A 17385-nucleotide genomic window follows, 5' to 3' on the forward strand; every position below is an offset into this window, starting at 1 on the left:
TGGATGACCTGGTGCTGCCACTGGTCAGGGCCTGCAGGCTAGGGTAAACTCCTACTTTGAGCGTCTGGCACCTGGTGGGCAGTGCATGTCATGGCGACTAGACATTCTGCCGGTCCTTCCACCATTTGGTCGATTTGCATATTAGGCTTTTATTATATAGGATAAGCATAACCCATGGACACAGACAAGCCATGAAGACCTGGCCAGTGGTGTGGGGTGGAGGGGGTCAATGGAGGAAAATGGGGACATCTGTAATACTTTCAACATAAAGATAATTTTTTAAAAGAAAAAAAAATTCAAAAAAAGAGAGATATAAAGGCAAAATCAAAATGGTGATATATCTATACTAATAAAAACCTAGGTGACCCTCACACAGGACATCATCACAAGATGTCCGCCACAATATTGCCACCACAAGATGGCTGCCAAAAGATGGCACGCACACAGCGAAGCCAGGGCCCAGAGGCCACTCCGCACAGTGAGGCCTGGGGGTCTCATAGCTCCACGTGGAGGAGAGAAGGTCCATCCCAGTGTCTCCACCAGATCACACAGAGGAGGCATGTCCTGATGGAGGAGGCAGGTCATGGCTGGGGAGGGTAATTGTGGGCGATCAGGCTGGCATGGGAGGGCAGTTGTGGGCAATCAGACTGACAGGGGAAGGCAGTTGGGGGCAATCGGGCTGACAGAGGGAGGGTTTTTGGGGGTGATCGGGCCAGCATGGGAGGGCAGTTGGGGGCGATTGGGCCAGCAGGGGAGCAATTATGCATCAATCAGGCAGGCAGGGGAGTGGTTAGGGGGCTATCAGCCTGGCAGGCAGATGCGGTTAGGAGCAATCAGGAAGGCAGGCAGGGGAGCGGTTAGGAGCCAGTGGTCCTGGATTGTGAGAGAGATGTCCAACTGCCAGTGTGATCGGGTCTAAACTGGCAGTTGGACATCCTCCAAGGGTTCCCAGATTGGAGAGGGTGCAGGATGGGCTGAGGGAGCCCCACATGCATGAACTTTGTGCACCGGGCCTCTAATCTTATCTAATAAAAGAATGATATGCAAATTGACCGTACCTCCACTACACCCACAAGCCACGCCCACCAGCCAATCAGGAGCAAGTATGCAAATTAACACAACCAAGATGGCTGCAGCCATGAAGTGAGCAGGAGGCTTGGGTTTCCCCGGCAATTGAGGAAGCCAAGCTCCCTGCACACCCTGGCCGGCCCAGGCCTCTGCTCAAGGCTAAAAAGTTTCATTATAGAAGATAAATAAATCCCAACAAAAATGGCTGCAGCCACAAAGCGAGCAGAAAGCTTCGGCCCTGGTGATGGAGGAAGCCAAACTTCCTGGCCGGCCCTGGCCTCCACTCAAGGCTACAAAGTTTCAATTATAGAAGATAAAGAAATCCCAGATTCCAGGGCCTCCGCTTGGGTCACTGGGGGGCATGGCCAGCCTGCAAACCACCACAGGCCCCTCACCCGGGCCGCCCCATGCCCCAAGGGAACCCCCACCCTGATCCAGGACACCCTTCAGGGCAAACCAGCTGGCCCCCACCCATGCACCAGGCCTCTATCCTATCTAATAAAAGAGTAATATGCAAATTGACCATCACTCAAACACACAAGATGGCTGCCCCATGTGGTTAAAGATGACTGACCCCATGTGGACAAAAGATGACCAGCAGGGGAGGTCAGTTAGGAGGGACCAGGCCTGCAAGGGAGGGCAGTAGGGGGTGATCAATCCTGCAGGGGAGGGAAATTAGGGGTGACAAGCTGGCAGAGGAGGGAAGTTGGGGTTGACCAGGCCTGCAGGGGAGGGCAGTTAGGGATGACCAGGCCTGCAGGGGAGGGCAGTTAGGGGCAATCAGGCTGGCAGGGGAGCAGTTAGGCATCAATCAGGCTGGCAGGGGAGTGGTTAGGGGTGATCAGGCTGGCAGGCAGAAGCGGTTAGGGGCAATCAGGAAGGCAGGCAGGCGAGCAGTTGGGAGCCAGCAGTCCTGGATTTTGAGAGGGATGTCCGGCTGCCCGTTTAGGCCCTATCCTACCAGCATCGGGCCTAAATGGGCAGCCGGCCATCCCACGAGGGGTCCCAGATTGGAGAGGGTGCACGCTTGGCTGAGGGACACACACCTCTGTGCACAAATTTTGTGCACCTGGCTTCTAGAGTGTGTGTGTGTGTGTGTGTGTGTGTGTGTGTGTGTGTGTGTGTGTAAAAGAATATTACTTAGACATAAAAAGGGATAAAACCTTACTATTTGTGAAACCATGGACAGTCCCAGAGGAAATTATGCTATTTGTAGTAAGTTAGTCAGCTGCACACAAATACCATATGATTTCACTTATATGTGAAATCTAACGTACAATATAAATGACCAAAAAACCCAGAAATAGACTCATAGCTACTGAAAGCATACTGATGTTTGTTACAGGGGCATAGGGTTGGGATACTGAGTGAAAAGGATGATTGGATCAAGAAGTACAGATTAGTAGTTATAAAATAGTCATGGGAATGTAAAGTACTGCATAGGAAATATAGTTGATAATACTGTAATAAATATATATGGTGCCAGTTGAGTACTGGAAATACCAGGGTGGGGCACTTTGTAAAGTATATTATTGTCTAACCATTGTGCTGTACACCTAAAGTAATACAAAATAATATTGAATCTAGACAGTGACTGAAATAAAATTTATTTATTTATTTATTTATTTTTATATATTTTATTGATATTTTACAGAGAGGAAGGGAGAGGGATAGAGAGTTAGAAACATCGATGAGAGAGAAACATCGATCAGCTGCCTCCTGCACACCTCCTACTGGGGATGTGCCTGCAACCAAAGTATGTGCCCTTGACCGGAATCGAACCTGGGACCTTTCAGTCCGCAGGCTGACGCTCTATCCACTGAGCCAAACTGGTTTTGGCTGAAATAAAATTTATTTTAAAAAATGTTGTGAAAAGCCATTTTAATTGTTTACAATTACAAAACCAAAGACAGCTCAATAGTAATAATGTAAATACCTAGAACAGATATTTTTTTAAAGAAACTATTGGCATTGCTCAGGGATCTCCAGAGAAATAGACCAATAGAATAGATGTCTATATTGTGAGTAGATAGATAGGTTTTTAAAAATATATATATTTCTTTATTCATTTCAGAGAGGAAGGGAGAGGGACAAAGAGATAGAAACATCAATGATGAGAGAGAATCATTGATCGGCTGCCTCCTGCACGCCCTTTATTGGGGATGGAGCCCACAACTGGGGCATGTGCCCTTGGCCGGAATTGAACCTGGGACCCTTCAGTCCGCAAGCCGATGCTCTATCCACTAAGCCAAACCGCCTAGGGCTAGATAGATTTTTATTTTAAGAAATTGGCTCACATTAAAAAAAAAAAATGAAATTGGCTCACATAATTGTAGAGGCTGACAAATCCAAAATCTGCCAGGTAAGATAGCAGGCTGGAGACCCAGGGAAGTGTGAATGCTGCAGTTGAAGTTTAAAGGCAGTCTGTTGCAAAACTTTTCTCTCCCTTCTGGTAAGTCAACCTTCCTTTATTAATGCTTGAAGTGATTGGATGAATAAGCTTCTTTACTCAAAGTCTACTGATATAGATGTTAATCTTACCTGAAAAAATACTTTCACAGAAATTTTAAGAATAATGTTTGAACATTATCTGAGTATTGTGACCTATTCAAATTGACATTTAAATTAACCATTGTAATATGTAAGTTGACAGTGACAATATGCTCTACATTACTAATAGTCAATAAAAGGGCTCATTTAAATGACAATGAGATACTAAAACACATACCCTGCAATGACTAAAATTTCGGGAAGATATGTGATTGTGAATAGGTAAAATTGTTTGGAAAAGGGTGAAATTTTCTTTCCCATGTGCTAGAAATTCCACTTTAGGTATATATCCAATTGAAATGTGTATAACAAGAAGAATGTACAAAAATGTTCAAAACACTATTAACCTTTTTTAATTTTTTATTGATTAAGGTATTACTAGTACATATGTGTCCTTATTCCCCATTCCCATCCCACCCCCACTCATGCCCTCACCCCCTTGGTGTCTGTGTTCATTGGTTAGGCTTACATGCATGCATACAAGTCCTTTGGTTGATCTCTCCCCCTTACCCCCACCGTCCCCTACCTTCCCTCTGAGGTTTGATGGTCTGATCCATGCTTCTCTGTTTCTGGGTCTGTTTTTGTTCATCAGTTTATGTTGTTAATTATTTCCACATATGAGTGAGATCATGTGATATTTATCTTTCTCTGATTGGCTTAGCATAATGCTCTCCAGTTCCATCCATGCTGTTACAAATGGTCAGAATTCCTTCTTTTTTTACTGCAGCGTAGTATTCTATTGAAAACACTATTATCCTTAATAATGTCTAAACTGGAAATGACCAAACAAAAGACCATCATCAATAGTAGGAATAAACAAATTGTGGTATATTACTAAATGAAATAATTGAATAATAGTTAATGTACTAGCATGCTTAAATCTTAAAAACGTAATTTTAAATAAAAGTTTGATCACAAAGGATATATAGGAAATCTAATGAGCAAACTGAACTAATAAGCAAAATAGAGAGAGACTCATAGAGAGCAGGTTGAAAGCTTTGAGAGGGGTAGCTGGTGGAGGGAGGAGGGATTGAGCAAAAAGGAAAAATAAGAGAAAGAACTCATGGGTACAGGCCACAGTGTGGTGATTTTCAGGGGTAAGGGCTGTAGGAGGAGGTGGAAGAGGATATATAAGAGATAAATGGTGATGTCAATTAAAAAAAGTGTAAGATTGGCTTAAAAAAAAACAAAATAAATGAATAAATAAAATAGAAAAAAAGGCAAAAAGAGAACATTTTCTGCATGATTGAATCCATTCATATAAATTTCAAGCAACAGGCAATCTGAAACCAAACTAGTATGCTTAGAAGTACATGCTTAGATTGCAAAACTATAAGGAAACAACAACAAGGATGTGATTACTATACAAGTAAGCATAACATTTATCTTTGAGGGATGGAAGGAGTGTTGATGACAAGGCAGGGAAAAGGAGAGATTCTGTGGAGTTTCCAATGTTTTATTTTTGGCCTGGTTGGTATTTTCACAGTTGTCTTTTATTTGTAATGACATCAAATTGATCTCATCCAATTTTTCTTCAGTAAAATACTCCCAACACAGAGCTATAATTTGCATGCACTGTTCCATTTCTAGGCACTCTGAAGGATATTCAGATGTCTTCAGCTTCTGAGAGTAAGTTATAGCCATAACTTTTCAGGCCAGCAGTAGATGCTAAAATGTTTCTCATTGAAAAACATGTGTAAATCACCTCTTTCTTCCTCAAAGCACAGACTCGTCCTCATTTCTATATCTTATATAATAAAGAGGTAATATGCAAATTGACCATCACTCCAACACACAAGATGACCGCCCCCATGTGGTCAAAGATGGCCGCCCCCATGTGGACACAAGATGGCTGCCACAAGATGGCCTGCAGGGGAGGGCTGTTGGGGCGACCAGGCCTGCAGGGAAGGGCAGTTAGGGGCGACCAGGCTGGCAAGGGAGGGAAGTTAAGGGTGACCAGACCAGCAGGTGAGGGAAGTTGGGGGTGACCAGGCTGGCAGGTGAGGGCAGTTAGGGGCAATCAGGCCAGCAGGGGAGCAGTTAGGTGTCAATCAGGCTGGCAGGGGAGTGGTTAGGGGGTGATCAGGCTGGCAGGCAGAAGCAGTTAGGGGCAATTAGGCAGGCAGGCGAGTGGTTGGGAGCCAGCAGTCCTGGAATGTGAGAGGGATGTCCGACTCCCTGGTTAGGCCCGATCCAGTGGGATCGCACCTAAACGGGCAGTCGGACATTCCTCGAGGGGTCCCAAATTGGAGAGGGTGCAGGCTGGGCTGAGGAACACCCCCCATGCACAAACTTCATGCAACAGGCCTCTAGTTAACCTACAAAAGAGACTTTGGCAACTGGTACCCCTTATTCCTGCCTACTTCATGCTGTAATCACTTATCAGAATGTGACACAAGTCCAAGAAGCCCAAGGGTCCTCTCCTGGTAATTCAACAGAGCTATATACCAGGTGCATTACATTAATAGATACATGGAAAGATTAAAAAAGGCCATTTGAGAGTTTATCCTCATAGTCTAATTTTCTTAGTTCAATTTTGCTATAAATTCTCATCTCTTTTTCCTGACTAGTCACCATATGTTCTATTTTCTTTTACTTATATTGATATCTATTCTCAACAAGATGTTATAATTGATAGTTCTGTGAACTCACTTTCCACCATTTTTAGAAAATTTTTAAATTTGGAATGTGCACCACAAACTTCCATCTCTTGTTAGGTGACCTCATGTTCTTTTCATATTCCTTCTGTGAGCTTAAAGAATATAGTTTTTTGTCAATTTTAAAAATTTATCTTTATTGTTGAAAGTATTATATATGTCCTTTTTTTCCCACCCATTGACTCCCTTCACCCTGATCCTGTCCCCTCTGAAGGCCTTCTCCACACTCTTGTCTGTCCATGGGCTATGCATATATGCATATAAGTCCATTTGTTAATGTCTCACCACCCTTTTCCTCTTGATCTTTTTTTGTTCATTGGTTTATTTTGTTCATTAGATTCCTTATATAAGTAAGATAATGTAATGCTTATCTATCTCTGACTGCTTATTCACTTAGCATAATATTCTCCAGGATCTTCCATGCTCTCTCAAAGAGTAAGAATATATTTATTATCTTCCTCTTTTAGAGAGATCAAAGTATATCATAATGGAGAGTTCTGGTAGTAATTTAGAGAATTAGTAAGAGTACATAGAGAAGCTAAAGCTTATACTATGATTAAAAATGAAATAAAAAATCTGCAGCACTATTGACATGGTCAGAGGAAGGCCTAAATAGCAGTTATTTTTGTAAATCTTTTGAAAGTACTTTTAAGGGCTCAATGCCAGAAAAATTTGAACCAAGTCTCCTCTTACTAGTTGTGTTGTACTGGGAATTTCTTTCAATGTCTCTGAATAAGAGTTTCCTTATCTGTAATGTGAAGACAATAATACCTATAATTTTTAAAATGTTTTGAAGATTATTGGAATACCATATAAAACATACCTAGCACAGTATCTATTAGCATTAAGTAGATGCTTAATAAATATCTGCCTATATTCAATTAGAACTGTGTATTTGGACAAATTATATTGATGGAGGCCAAACTACATCTCTTGTTCAAAGGTGGCTGTCCACATTTGAAAATTATTGTGAATTTAAGTTAACTTTAGCGTGTCATGTAAGAAACAAAAACGCTTTTGTTATTATTGTAATAACAAAAGCGTAACTTTTGTTATTATCTATAATAACAAAAGTGTAATATGCTAATTAGACCGGAGGTCCTTCCAGAAGACCTTCTGGAAGAAGATGGGGCTGCAAGGGAAGCCTGGGTCCCGGGTGCCTGCAGCAGCCGGAGGGAAGCCCGGGTCCCAGCAGCTGGGGAAAGGAAGGCCTTCTCTTGCAAGAATTCCATGCATTGGACCTCTAGTTAAGAATATAAGCCAGTCATAGAAAGATAAATATCACATGATCTCACTCATTCATGGAATATAATGAACAACATAAACTGATGAAAAATATAGAATCAGAGTAAGAATCATCGAAGAGACTGTCCAACCTATGAGGGAAGGCAGGGGTTGAGGGGGTAAGAGATCAACCAAAGGACTTGTATGCATGCCAATGGACACAGACAGGGTGGGTGAGGGCATGTGCTGGGGGATGGGGATGGTCAGGAAGAGGTCAAGGGGGTATTTCTCCAATTTCTGTTCAGATTGGGTGTGTTTTCTCTCCTGTCTTCTAACTCACTAATTCAGTCCTCTGCTTCTTCTAGTCTACTGTTGAGATCTTCCATTTTTTATAGTAGCTATATCATTTTTATTGACTCTTGATTCTTACATAAGTTGTTGATTTTCTCATGCAGCCAGTTTAGAAACTGTATGACCCTTAATCTTCATTCTTTTTCTGACATATTTCACGCCTTCATTTCATTTAGTTTCTTTTCTAGTGCTTTCTCCTTCTCTTTTCTTTGGGGGTTATTTCTTTGTCTCCCCATTTTTGCTCTCACCAAAGGGTTCTGGTGCCAAGTTGTGTGAGGTTGTGGTTGAACTGGTGGATTTGGTGGGATGGTCACACACTCTGGGTCTCACCAGAGGGCCCAGACCCAGGTCATGCAAGGCCTGCAGCTGATGTGGCAGGTTTGAAGGTAGGGGAGCACACTCTGAGGCTTACAGAAGCCTGCGGTCAGGGAGGCTGAAGTCCTGATGTCTGTGGGTCTGCATATGAGATAGCAGGTCTTTGGCCAGAGTGGCTGTAAGGTCCAGTATGGTGTGTGAGTCCAGTCTGGGTGGTAGTGTGGGTGGGTTCCTAGTCACAGCAGCTATTCCCTTCAGGATGGCATGGTTTTTGTGCCAGACCCAGCTGCCCTGGGAGTGCTTTCAGTGGTAGCAGGGGCTCCCCATCCAGTAGAACATGGTCTGCCATCCCCTGAGACTCCTGCACGATCTAGCTGTCCATCACTCACACACATACACACACACACACACACACACACACACACACACACACACCACATCCACACACTCCCTTTTGCTCCTCACTCATACACTATCCCTCACTGCCATCTTGCTGGCTGCCATCTTGACTCCCAGTTTTGGGAGTTCCATTTTTAATTTTTTGAGGAAACTCCATACTGTCTTCCACAGTGGATGTACCACTCTGCATTCCCTCCAGCAGTGTAAGAGGGTTCTCTTTTCTGCACATCCTTGCCAGTACTTGTCATTTGTTGATTTGTTGATGATAGCCATTCTGACAGAAGTGATATGGTACATCATTGTTGTTTGATTTGCATCTCTTGGATTATTAGTAACTTTGAATATTTTTCATATGTCTCTTGGCCTTCTGTATGTCCACTTTGGAGTAGTGTCTATTAGGTCCTTTGGTCATTTTTTAATTGAATTATCTTCCTTTTGTGAAATTGTATGAGTTCCTTATATATTTTGGAAATTAACCCCTTATCATATGTATCAATTGCAAATATGTTCTCCCATGCAATAGGCTAAGTTTTCACTTTATTGATGATTCCTTTGCTGTGCAGAAGGAATATATTGTATGAAACCCAAAACACCAGTCAGAAAGAATATATGCACCATTATGTTCATAGCAGCACAATTTACAATAGCTCAGATCTGGAAATAGCTCAGGTGCCTATCAGTAGATGAGTGGATAAAAAAGATGTGGTACATTTACACCATGGAATATTATAGTATGCAGCTGTAAAATAGAATGGAGGGACCTGAAGATTATTATGCTAACTAAAATAAGCCAGTCACAGAAAGATAGGTATTCATGATCTCATTCATATGTAGAATCTATTGAACAAAATAAACTTTTCACAAAATAGATCCAGAGATATAGAAACATGGAAAAGACTGATGAATTTCAAAGGGAAGGCAAGGTGGGAGAGTGGGACAGTAGAAGAAGAAATTAACCAGGTAATGTATATGCATAACATATGGACACATACAATAGTGTGTTAAATGCCTGGGAGGGGTGGGTGCAGAGTAGATGGGGTTCAATTGGAAAAAAAACAGGGACATCTGTAATAATTTAAACAATAAAGATAAATTTTAAAGAAAAGAAATAATGCTTATATGTAAGGCAAGAACATGATTTTAGATCATGTTTCTAGATTCTAAATAAATCTTGGACACTTTGGGAAGGAGACATGCAAATTTTGGGGATCTTTAATATCATGAGCTATTATGTATTTTTCATAACATCTCATTTACATATTTTAATAAGTGGTCTTAACACTAAACAGTGAATTATTCTTTTCTGTGATAGAGTTAAACTAAAAGTTACAGATATATTTTTCATAGAAAAAGATAAAATCATTATTATATGTTTTATTATCATGAACCAATGTACCGTGTTTTCCCGAAAATAAGACACCCACCGAAAATAAGACCTACTTACAGGTTTCCTTCTGAGTGAAATATAAGGCATCCCCCGAAAATAAGGCCCCCAGGCTCTGTCTCAGAATGAAAATTAATTTACCATAAACTGGTCGCTAGGGCCGCCCCGACTGGCGTCTAGCAACCAGTGACGTTACGCGGAGTCCTGACATCACTGCTGTGTGGAGGCGGAGCAGAGGTCGGAGTGAGCAGTGAGCGCGGGGCAGGAGAGAGGAGGAGACTTTCGCAGATGCATGTAGAAGAACAGGAGGATTAGAGCGGACAGGACGCGGCGAAGGTGGTGAGTGCTGGTATGTCTCTGGTGACACTACCTGATGCTCGTGGCCGCCTTCATGATGACTGAAGGTTCTCAGTCAGTGGCAGACCCTGCTCCAGCCCAGATCCAGGCCCCAGCAAGCCCAGTGACAGTCCCCAGGCAGGCCCCAGGGGGTAAATGTCTGATAAAGGGGTAAGGGGATGTCTGGTAAAGGTGTTCAGTGGCACAGGGGTGGGGGGAGGGGGACCACTTAAAATGAAACAGGAGGATCAGAGGGGACAATCAAAATGACACAGGAGGATCAGAATGGACAATAAAAATGACACAGGAGGATCAAAACGGGTTACTAAAATGGTAATCCACCCTCTGATTCTCCTGTGCCATTTTGATTCCCCCCTCTGATCCTCCCTCTGTCATTTTGAGTGATCCCCCTCCCCCCACCTTGATACCCCAATTCCTTTTTTTTTTTTACCCCTAGAAATGAGTGCAAAAAGAAAAAGCTACTCCGTGGAATACAAAAAAGGAATCTTGGAAGACTCTTGGGGCCAAAATCTTACTGCTTTCTGCAAAGAGACGATGTTGAGTATCCGATTGGTCCGAAAATGGCGAGCAGAGTATGGTAACCTCATTGAACAAGTGGACAAGGGAAATGCTAAAAAGCGCAAGTGTGGATCAGGTCGGCAACCATTAATTTCCGAGCTGGAAGACCTGATCTGTGAATGGGTTGTTGACAGGAGAGCAAAGGCTTTGGTTGTGAATAGGGCTCAAATTCAAGAATTTGCCCTTGCAATGGCACTACAGTTTGACATAGCCCCCGAAGACTCAAAGCATCACAACACTGGCTGGATAATTTCCTTCAGCGAAGTGAACTGTCTTTAAGAAGATCTACAACATTGTTTAGGTTGGAAGTTACTCAAGTTATTAAGCGAGCACTTGCATTCAAGTCCTTTATTGATGATGCTGACTTCTCTAAATACAATCTTTCAGCATGATTGCTATGGATGAAACTGCAGTGTTTATGGGCCAATCATCTCAAACAACAATTGAACAGCGGGGTGCCTCCTTAGCGTACATTCCCTCCACTGCTTACAAAAGTGCACATGTTTCCTGTATTTTGGCAATTCGTCTGGATGGCACTAAAATCCCACCTTTAATCATTTCTAAGGGCAAGAAGGAAAATATTGAACGTGTTTGGGGCATTTTTATTCTTGAAACTGAAAAAGCCTGGGCCACACAAGCAGTTATAAGGAAGTGGGTCGCTTGTTATCTGAGGGAGCCAAAGAGGTCTGCTAGTCTGGGATGCAGCCAGCACTCACCGCGCTAAGGACATGAAGACATTTCTTTACGAAAGAAAAATAGATCAGATAATGATTCCCGCAGGAATGAAGGCCTATCTCCAGACTCTTGATATTGCAATAAACAAGCCATTCAAAGACAATTTGCACATGGAAATTAATGACTACATTGAAAATAGAATGGAGAGAAATCAGCGTGGAAACTTTGTGAAACCTAAACTGCAAGAAGTTGTGACTTGGGTGAAGAATTCATGGAAGAAAATCACTGACAGTTGCATTGCAAATGCACTGCGAGCAGGCTACCTTGACAAGAAGTACTCATTTAAAGACAGTGCTATTGCTAAACATGAGAGATTTGGTCCACTGATTCTGAAAGAAATGGAGCCACAAGAAATTCACCAGGAAATTCAGGAATTGGATTGTTATGATGATGTTCCAGAAGATGATGACATGATTGTCATTGAATAAATGAGTAAATTCTTGATACTATAGGATTCACAGTTTGTCTGGTTTGTGTTGACAACTACCTTACTACCGTACTGTATACAGGTAATAAATTTCCTTTATTTTCATTTAACAATAAATGTGTACCGTATTCTTCTTCATGGAAAAATAAGACATCCCCTAAAAATAAGACCTAACGTGTATTTAGGGGCAAAAATTTATATAAGACACTGTCTTATTTTTGGGGAAACACGGTATTATGACAAGTTTATATAATTCAATAACATGTAAAAATGTGTTCTGAATACAGACATGATATTTCCCCCTATTTTTAATATTTTATAATACAAAATAAATGATGCCAAATAACTATTCAAAAGTTCAAAGGTTATATCAAAAATATTTAAAGTTTGCAAATTATTAAAATAAAATTTTTAAATACACAAAGAATACATAGCTCTGTTTGATAGACTTAATCTTTGTTTCAATGAAAATATTCCAAATAGAATATTTATTTAATTTTCTTTTACATTGATTGAATTGTTAAGAATGTATGCAAAATATCTTTAAATTAGTCATTAGGATACATGTTGCTTCAGATACATTTCCTTTTAAATGATAAAATTATTTTCTTTGTTGCTGGAAGCCAATTCCAGCATGTAATAATTGCGAGAGTTTCATCAAAAGGTTGATGGAACTTGGGGTCTCAACAAGAGCTGAGTCACATATGTTATCGCCTGTTGGGAATGGCTAAAGGCATTTCCCCAAACCTGAAAAAGAATAATTGTTTCCTGCCAGACAGCTCAGGGCATCTTAATCTTCATGTTATTGCCTCTCCCTGGCTAAACACCTGAACAGCTGTAGGCTATTCCCCAATCTGACAATGGATTCTGTACCTAAGCTTACCCTTTGAAGTGTATATCTCCACCTTGCCTTAGAACAAATTATGTTAATAAAAAGCAGAGTCCTAAGACAAGGAGACTTGGTTTCTTCAGCCAAGCTCCTCTGACCCCCCTCCCCCAAATGCCTTTCAAAATTATGTTTTGTCTCTGGATTCTTATTTAATTTACACACAGCCCCTTCTTCAGGTTTCCTGAACCCTTCTAGATGCCGGATCAAGAAAACCGGTGTTACTCTGTTCTGATTTTGGTTGGTAATTGACATCAACATGGATTTTGCTCTTTCAGATTTAATCATTTTCTGATTTTTATTACTAAATATTCTAAATCAACACTCATATTTCTCTTTGCATCTCTTCTGATAAAGCATTTATAAGAAACTGTAGCCTATCAAAAATATTTAAACACTGGAAAACCCCAGCAGATATTATTAAGTAACATTAAATATATTTTTAAAGAACTGAAAATTTAGATTTCCTAGCAAGATTAATAGCAATATTTAGAATCATTTGTCAAAAATTTCAATTTAAGGACTTATTTAGCTTCCAACACTTATCTCTTGGAATCACACTCACAGGATTTGTATAAGGTATGTTACGCACATACACTTATTTTATTTGCAAGAATGCTTCACTCTTAATAGTAATCAAAGCAACAGATACATTTATGACTTGACCATAGCTACAAGCAATACTTACTGATTAGTTTGTAACTGCTTCTCTCTTATGTGCTTCTATGTTCCGGAAAATGTTGAATTTAATGCTAATTCAGGAAAGCAATGTTGTTTTCTCTTGCTTTTAAATTCATGCTAGTGGATTCCTTAGACTCAGTAACATTTCTATGCTAATTTCTAAGGTTCATTTCTCACTGGAGATTTATAATACCCCCTTTTTCCCCATTTTCTAATTTCTCCACCAATTTTTTTTTTCCTAGGGACTCAACATTTGGATAAATATATACATCAAGAAATGTTTAGAATAAATTTCTGCATAGATACACTAACTATGGAGGACAATAAAGTTAAGCTTGTATTTCATTTTGTAATTATTGTGATTCCCCCAAATGATACTTGTATAATTGTACCCTTGAGTAAATGTAGAAAGTATGTGCATATGACTTGGTTTGCCAGTTCATTTGGGCAATGAGGCAAAATAAAATCTATTTTATCACACTCTCTTCTAAATAATTGACCAGGAGACACAAAATGGCACCGGAATAGATGGACATGTTCTAAGCCTTGTCCAGGAGCAAGTAGAATGAGCAGCTGAAACGAATAACCAGAATTGGCAAAGGAGACTCAGCTGGCGAGACTGTTTGCAGCTGGGAAGGGCAGAGGATCCCTGGAGAAAGGTGCTAGAGAGCGAGCCACATAACCAGACAACTGGAGAGGAAACTCCATCCATGAATGGGTCAATAACACCCCAGACTCCACTACAGAGGCAGGAAGACGCCAGCAGTGAGGGAGAGAGCATGAGTGAGTTAGAGAGCAAAAGAAGTGTGTGTGGTTATTTGGTGTGTGTGTGTGTGTGTGTGTGTGTGTGTGTGTGTGTGTGTGGCACAGTTAGATCTCCCAGGACCTTTGGGGGCAGGCTAACCAGGCTCGCCTAACTAGGCAGCCTCTGCTACTACCATTGTAAACAGTACTGGGAGGCTGGCTTATCCTCAGAGGCCTAACCTTTTTGAAGGGGAGAGCTGCTGTAACTGGGATCCCAGACTCACCACCACTCAGGGTGCCCTCAGATAACACCTGGGAATCTACAGCCACCCCTGCCAGGGACCTGCTACCTTGGCTGTGGTCCCAGGGTCACCGAGTCTCCAGCTACCCTGGGTGCAGTCTCCTGTGAGCTCTGAAGTTCAATCCCCTATGACCGGCCCAACACTTTAGCCCAGGGCACTGAAACCATGTGAGCAGCAGACATGTGAGCAGCCCACCCCTGTCCAAAGTGCATCAGCCCTGTGAGCAGCACCCCCGCAGGCCTAAGAGCAGCAGCCTCACTTGTCCTGCCCCTGTCCAAGTAGCAGCAGATGTGTGGGTGGCCTGCTCTGCCGTCCGAAGAGTAGCAAACATGTGAGCAGCCTGCCCCATCCGAGGAGCAGCAGCTGCATGAGCAACCCGCCCACGATTGAGAAGTAGCAGCCCCGCGAAACCTGCCCCTGTCCAAGGAGCAGCAGCTGCATCCAGCATGCACCCTGCACCTGTTCGAGCAGCAGCAGCTGCATGAGCAGCCTGACCCTGTTCGAGGAGGAGGAGCCACACAACCAGCCTGCCTCCATCCAAGGAGCAGCAGCTGTGTGAGCAGCCCATCCCCATACAAGGAACAGCAGTGTCACTAGCAGCTCACCCCCATTCGAGGAGCAGCCATCACCTGAGCAGCCAGCCCCGGTCTGAGGAGCAGCAGCCCTGTGCAGTCCACACTGGTCTGAGGAGCAGAAGCCACATGCACAAGTCTGACAAGCAGCAGCTGTGTGAGGGGCCCACCCCCATCCAAGGAGCAGCAGGTGCACATGCAGCCCACGCCCAACCAAGTAGCAGCAGCCGCACAAGCAGCTTGACCCCATCCGAGGAGCAGCAGCAGTGTAAGGAGACCCCCCTGTATGGGGAGCAGTGGCTGCACATGCAGCTCACTCCCACCTAAGGAGCAGCAACCGTCCAAGCAGCCCATCCTGGTCTGAGGAGCAGCAGCCACATGAGCAGACCTCCCACATCTGATGATCTGAAGCCCTGCACAGCCCACACTGTTCCGAGAAGCAGCAGCCACACGAAGCCTGCACCTATCTCACGAGCAGCAAATGGGTGAGTGGTCAGCCCTCATCTGAGGAACAGCAGCCACACGTGCAGCTCACTCATGCCCAAGGAGCAGCAGCCGTGCAAGCAGCCCGTCCCCCATCTGAGGAGTAGCAGTTGTGTGAGCAGCCCACACTGGTATGAGGTGCAGCAGCCCTGCAAGCAACATGCCCCTGTCCAAGAAGCGGCAGCCTAATGAGCAGCCCGTCCCATCTGAGGAACAGCAGCAGCATGCAGCAAGCCCCAATCCAAGGAGCAGCAGCCATGTGAGCAGTCTGCCCCCGTCCAAGGAACAGCAGCTGTGCGAGCAGCCTCCCCCACCAGCCAGAGGAGACATCACTGCTGCGAAGAGCACCCATCAGAGGAGCTGCTGCCAACTGAGGAGCAGCTGCTTCCACAATGTCCCAAGGAGCAACTGTAGCCAGAGGAGATCCAGCCACCCAAAGAGCAGCTCCTGCATGACTCAACATCAAGATCAGTCAGTGAGACCAAAAATGGATAGACAAAGAAACCCCCAAAGGAAAGAAAAGTAGGAATTGCCAGAAAAGCAGTTAAGCGAAACAGAGGCAAGCAATATGTCAGAAAAAGAATTCAGAATAAGGGTCATACAATTCATAAGGGGGATGGATAAAAAAATCAACAACTTATGTAAGAATCAAGAAGAAATGGATGAAAAATCAATAACTTATGCAAGAAGCAAGAAGAAATGAAGAGTTATATAGCTGCAATAAAAAACACCATGGAAAGTTTCAACAATAGAATAGCAGAAACAGAGGATCGAATTAGCGAATTAGAAGACAGGGAAGCAAAACACACCCAAACTGAATTGCAATTCAAAAAAAACATTAACAGACAGGAGGAGAGCCCAAGCGATCTATGGGACAACATGAAACAAAGCAACATATGATAATAGGGTGCCAGAATAACAGGAAGAGGAACAAGGTTTAGAAAACCAATTTGAAGAAATAATGTCAGAAAACTTCCCTGATGTGGGGAAGAAAAAAGTCACACAAGTACAGAGAGTCTCAAACAAGATGAACCCGAAAAGGCCCACAACAAGACACATCATAATTACGATGGCAAATGTTCAGGAAAAAGAGAGATTCTTAAAGGCTGCAAGAGAGAGACAGAAAGTTACATACAAGGGATCTCCCACTAGATTATCAAATTATTTCTCAACAGAAACACATCAGGCCAGAAAATAATGGATGTAAATTTACAACGTGATGGAAAGCAAGGGTCTGAATCCAAGAATACTCTATCCACAAATGCTATCATTCAAAATTGAAGGGGAAATAAAAAGCTTCACTGACCAAAAATAAAAAATAAAAATAAAGGTTAAGGGAGTTTATCACTACCAAGCCAGCAATGCAAGAAATGCTAAAGGGACTGGTGTAAAAAGAAGAAATAAAAAGGAAAGAAAGAACAGAGGCACAAAAAATAAAAACAGCTAAAACAAGTACATTTCAATAATAAATTTTTTTTTTATTTTTTTTTCAAATTTTTATTAAGGTATTATATGTGTACATATCTTACCATTGCCCCCCACCCCCACCCCACTCCCATACCTGCCCTCACCCCCCAATGTTTTGCATCCGTTGGTTACTCTTATATGCATGCATACAAGTCCTTCAGTTGATCTCTTATTTCCCCCACCTCTCCCTAACCTTACCACTGTAATTTGACAGTCTGTTTGATG

Source organism: Plecotus auritus (assembly GCF_963455305.1).
Source record: "Plecotus auritus genome assembly, chromosome: X".
Lineage (NCBI taxonomy): Eukaryota > Metazoa > Chordata > Mammalia > Chiroptera > Vespertilionidae > Plecotus > Plecotus auritus.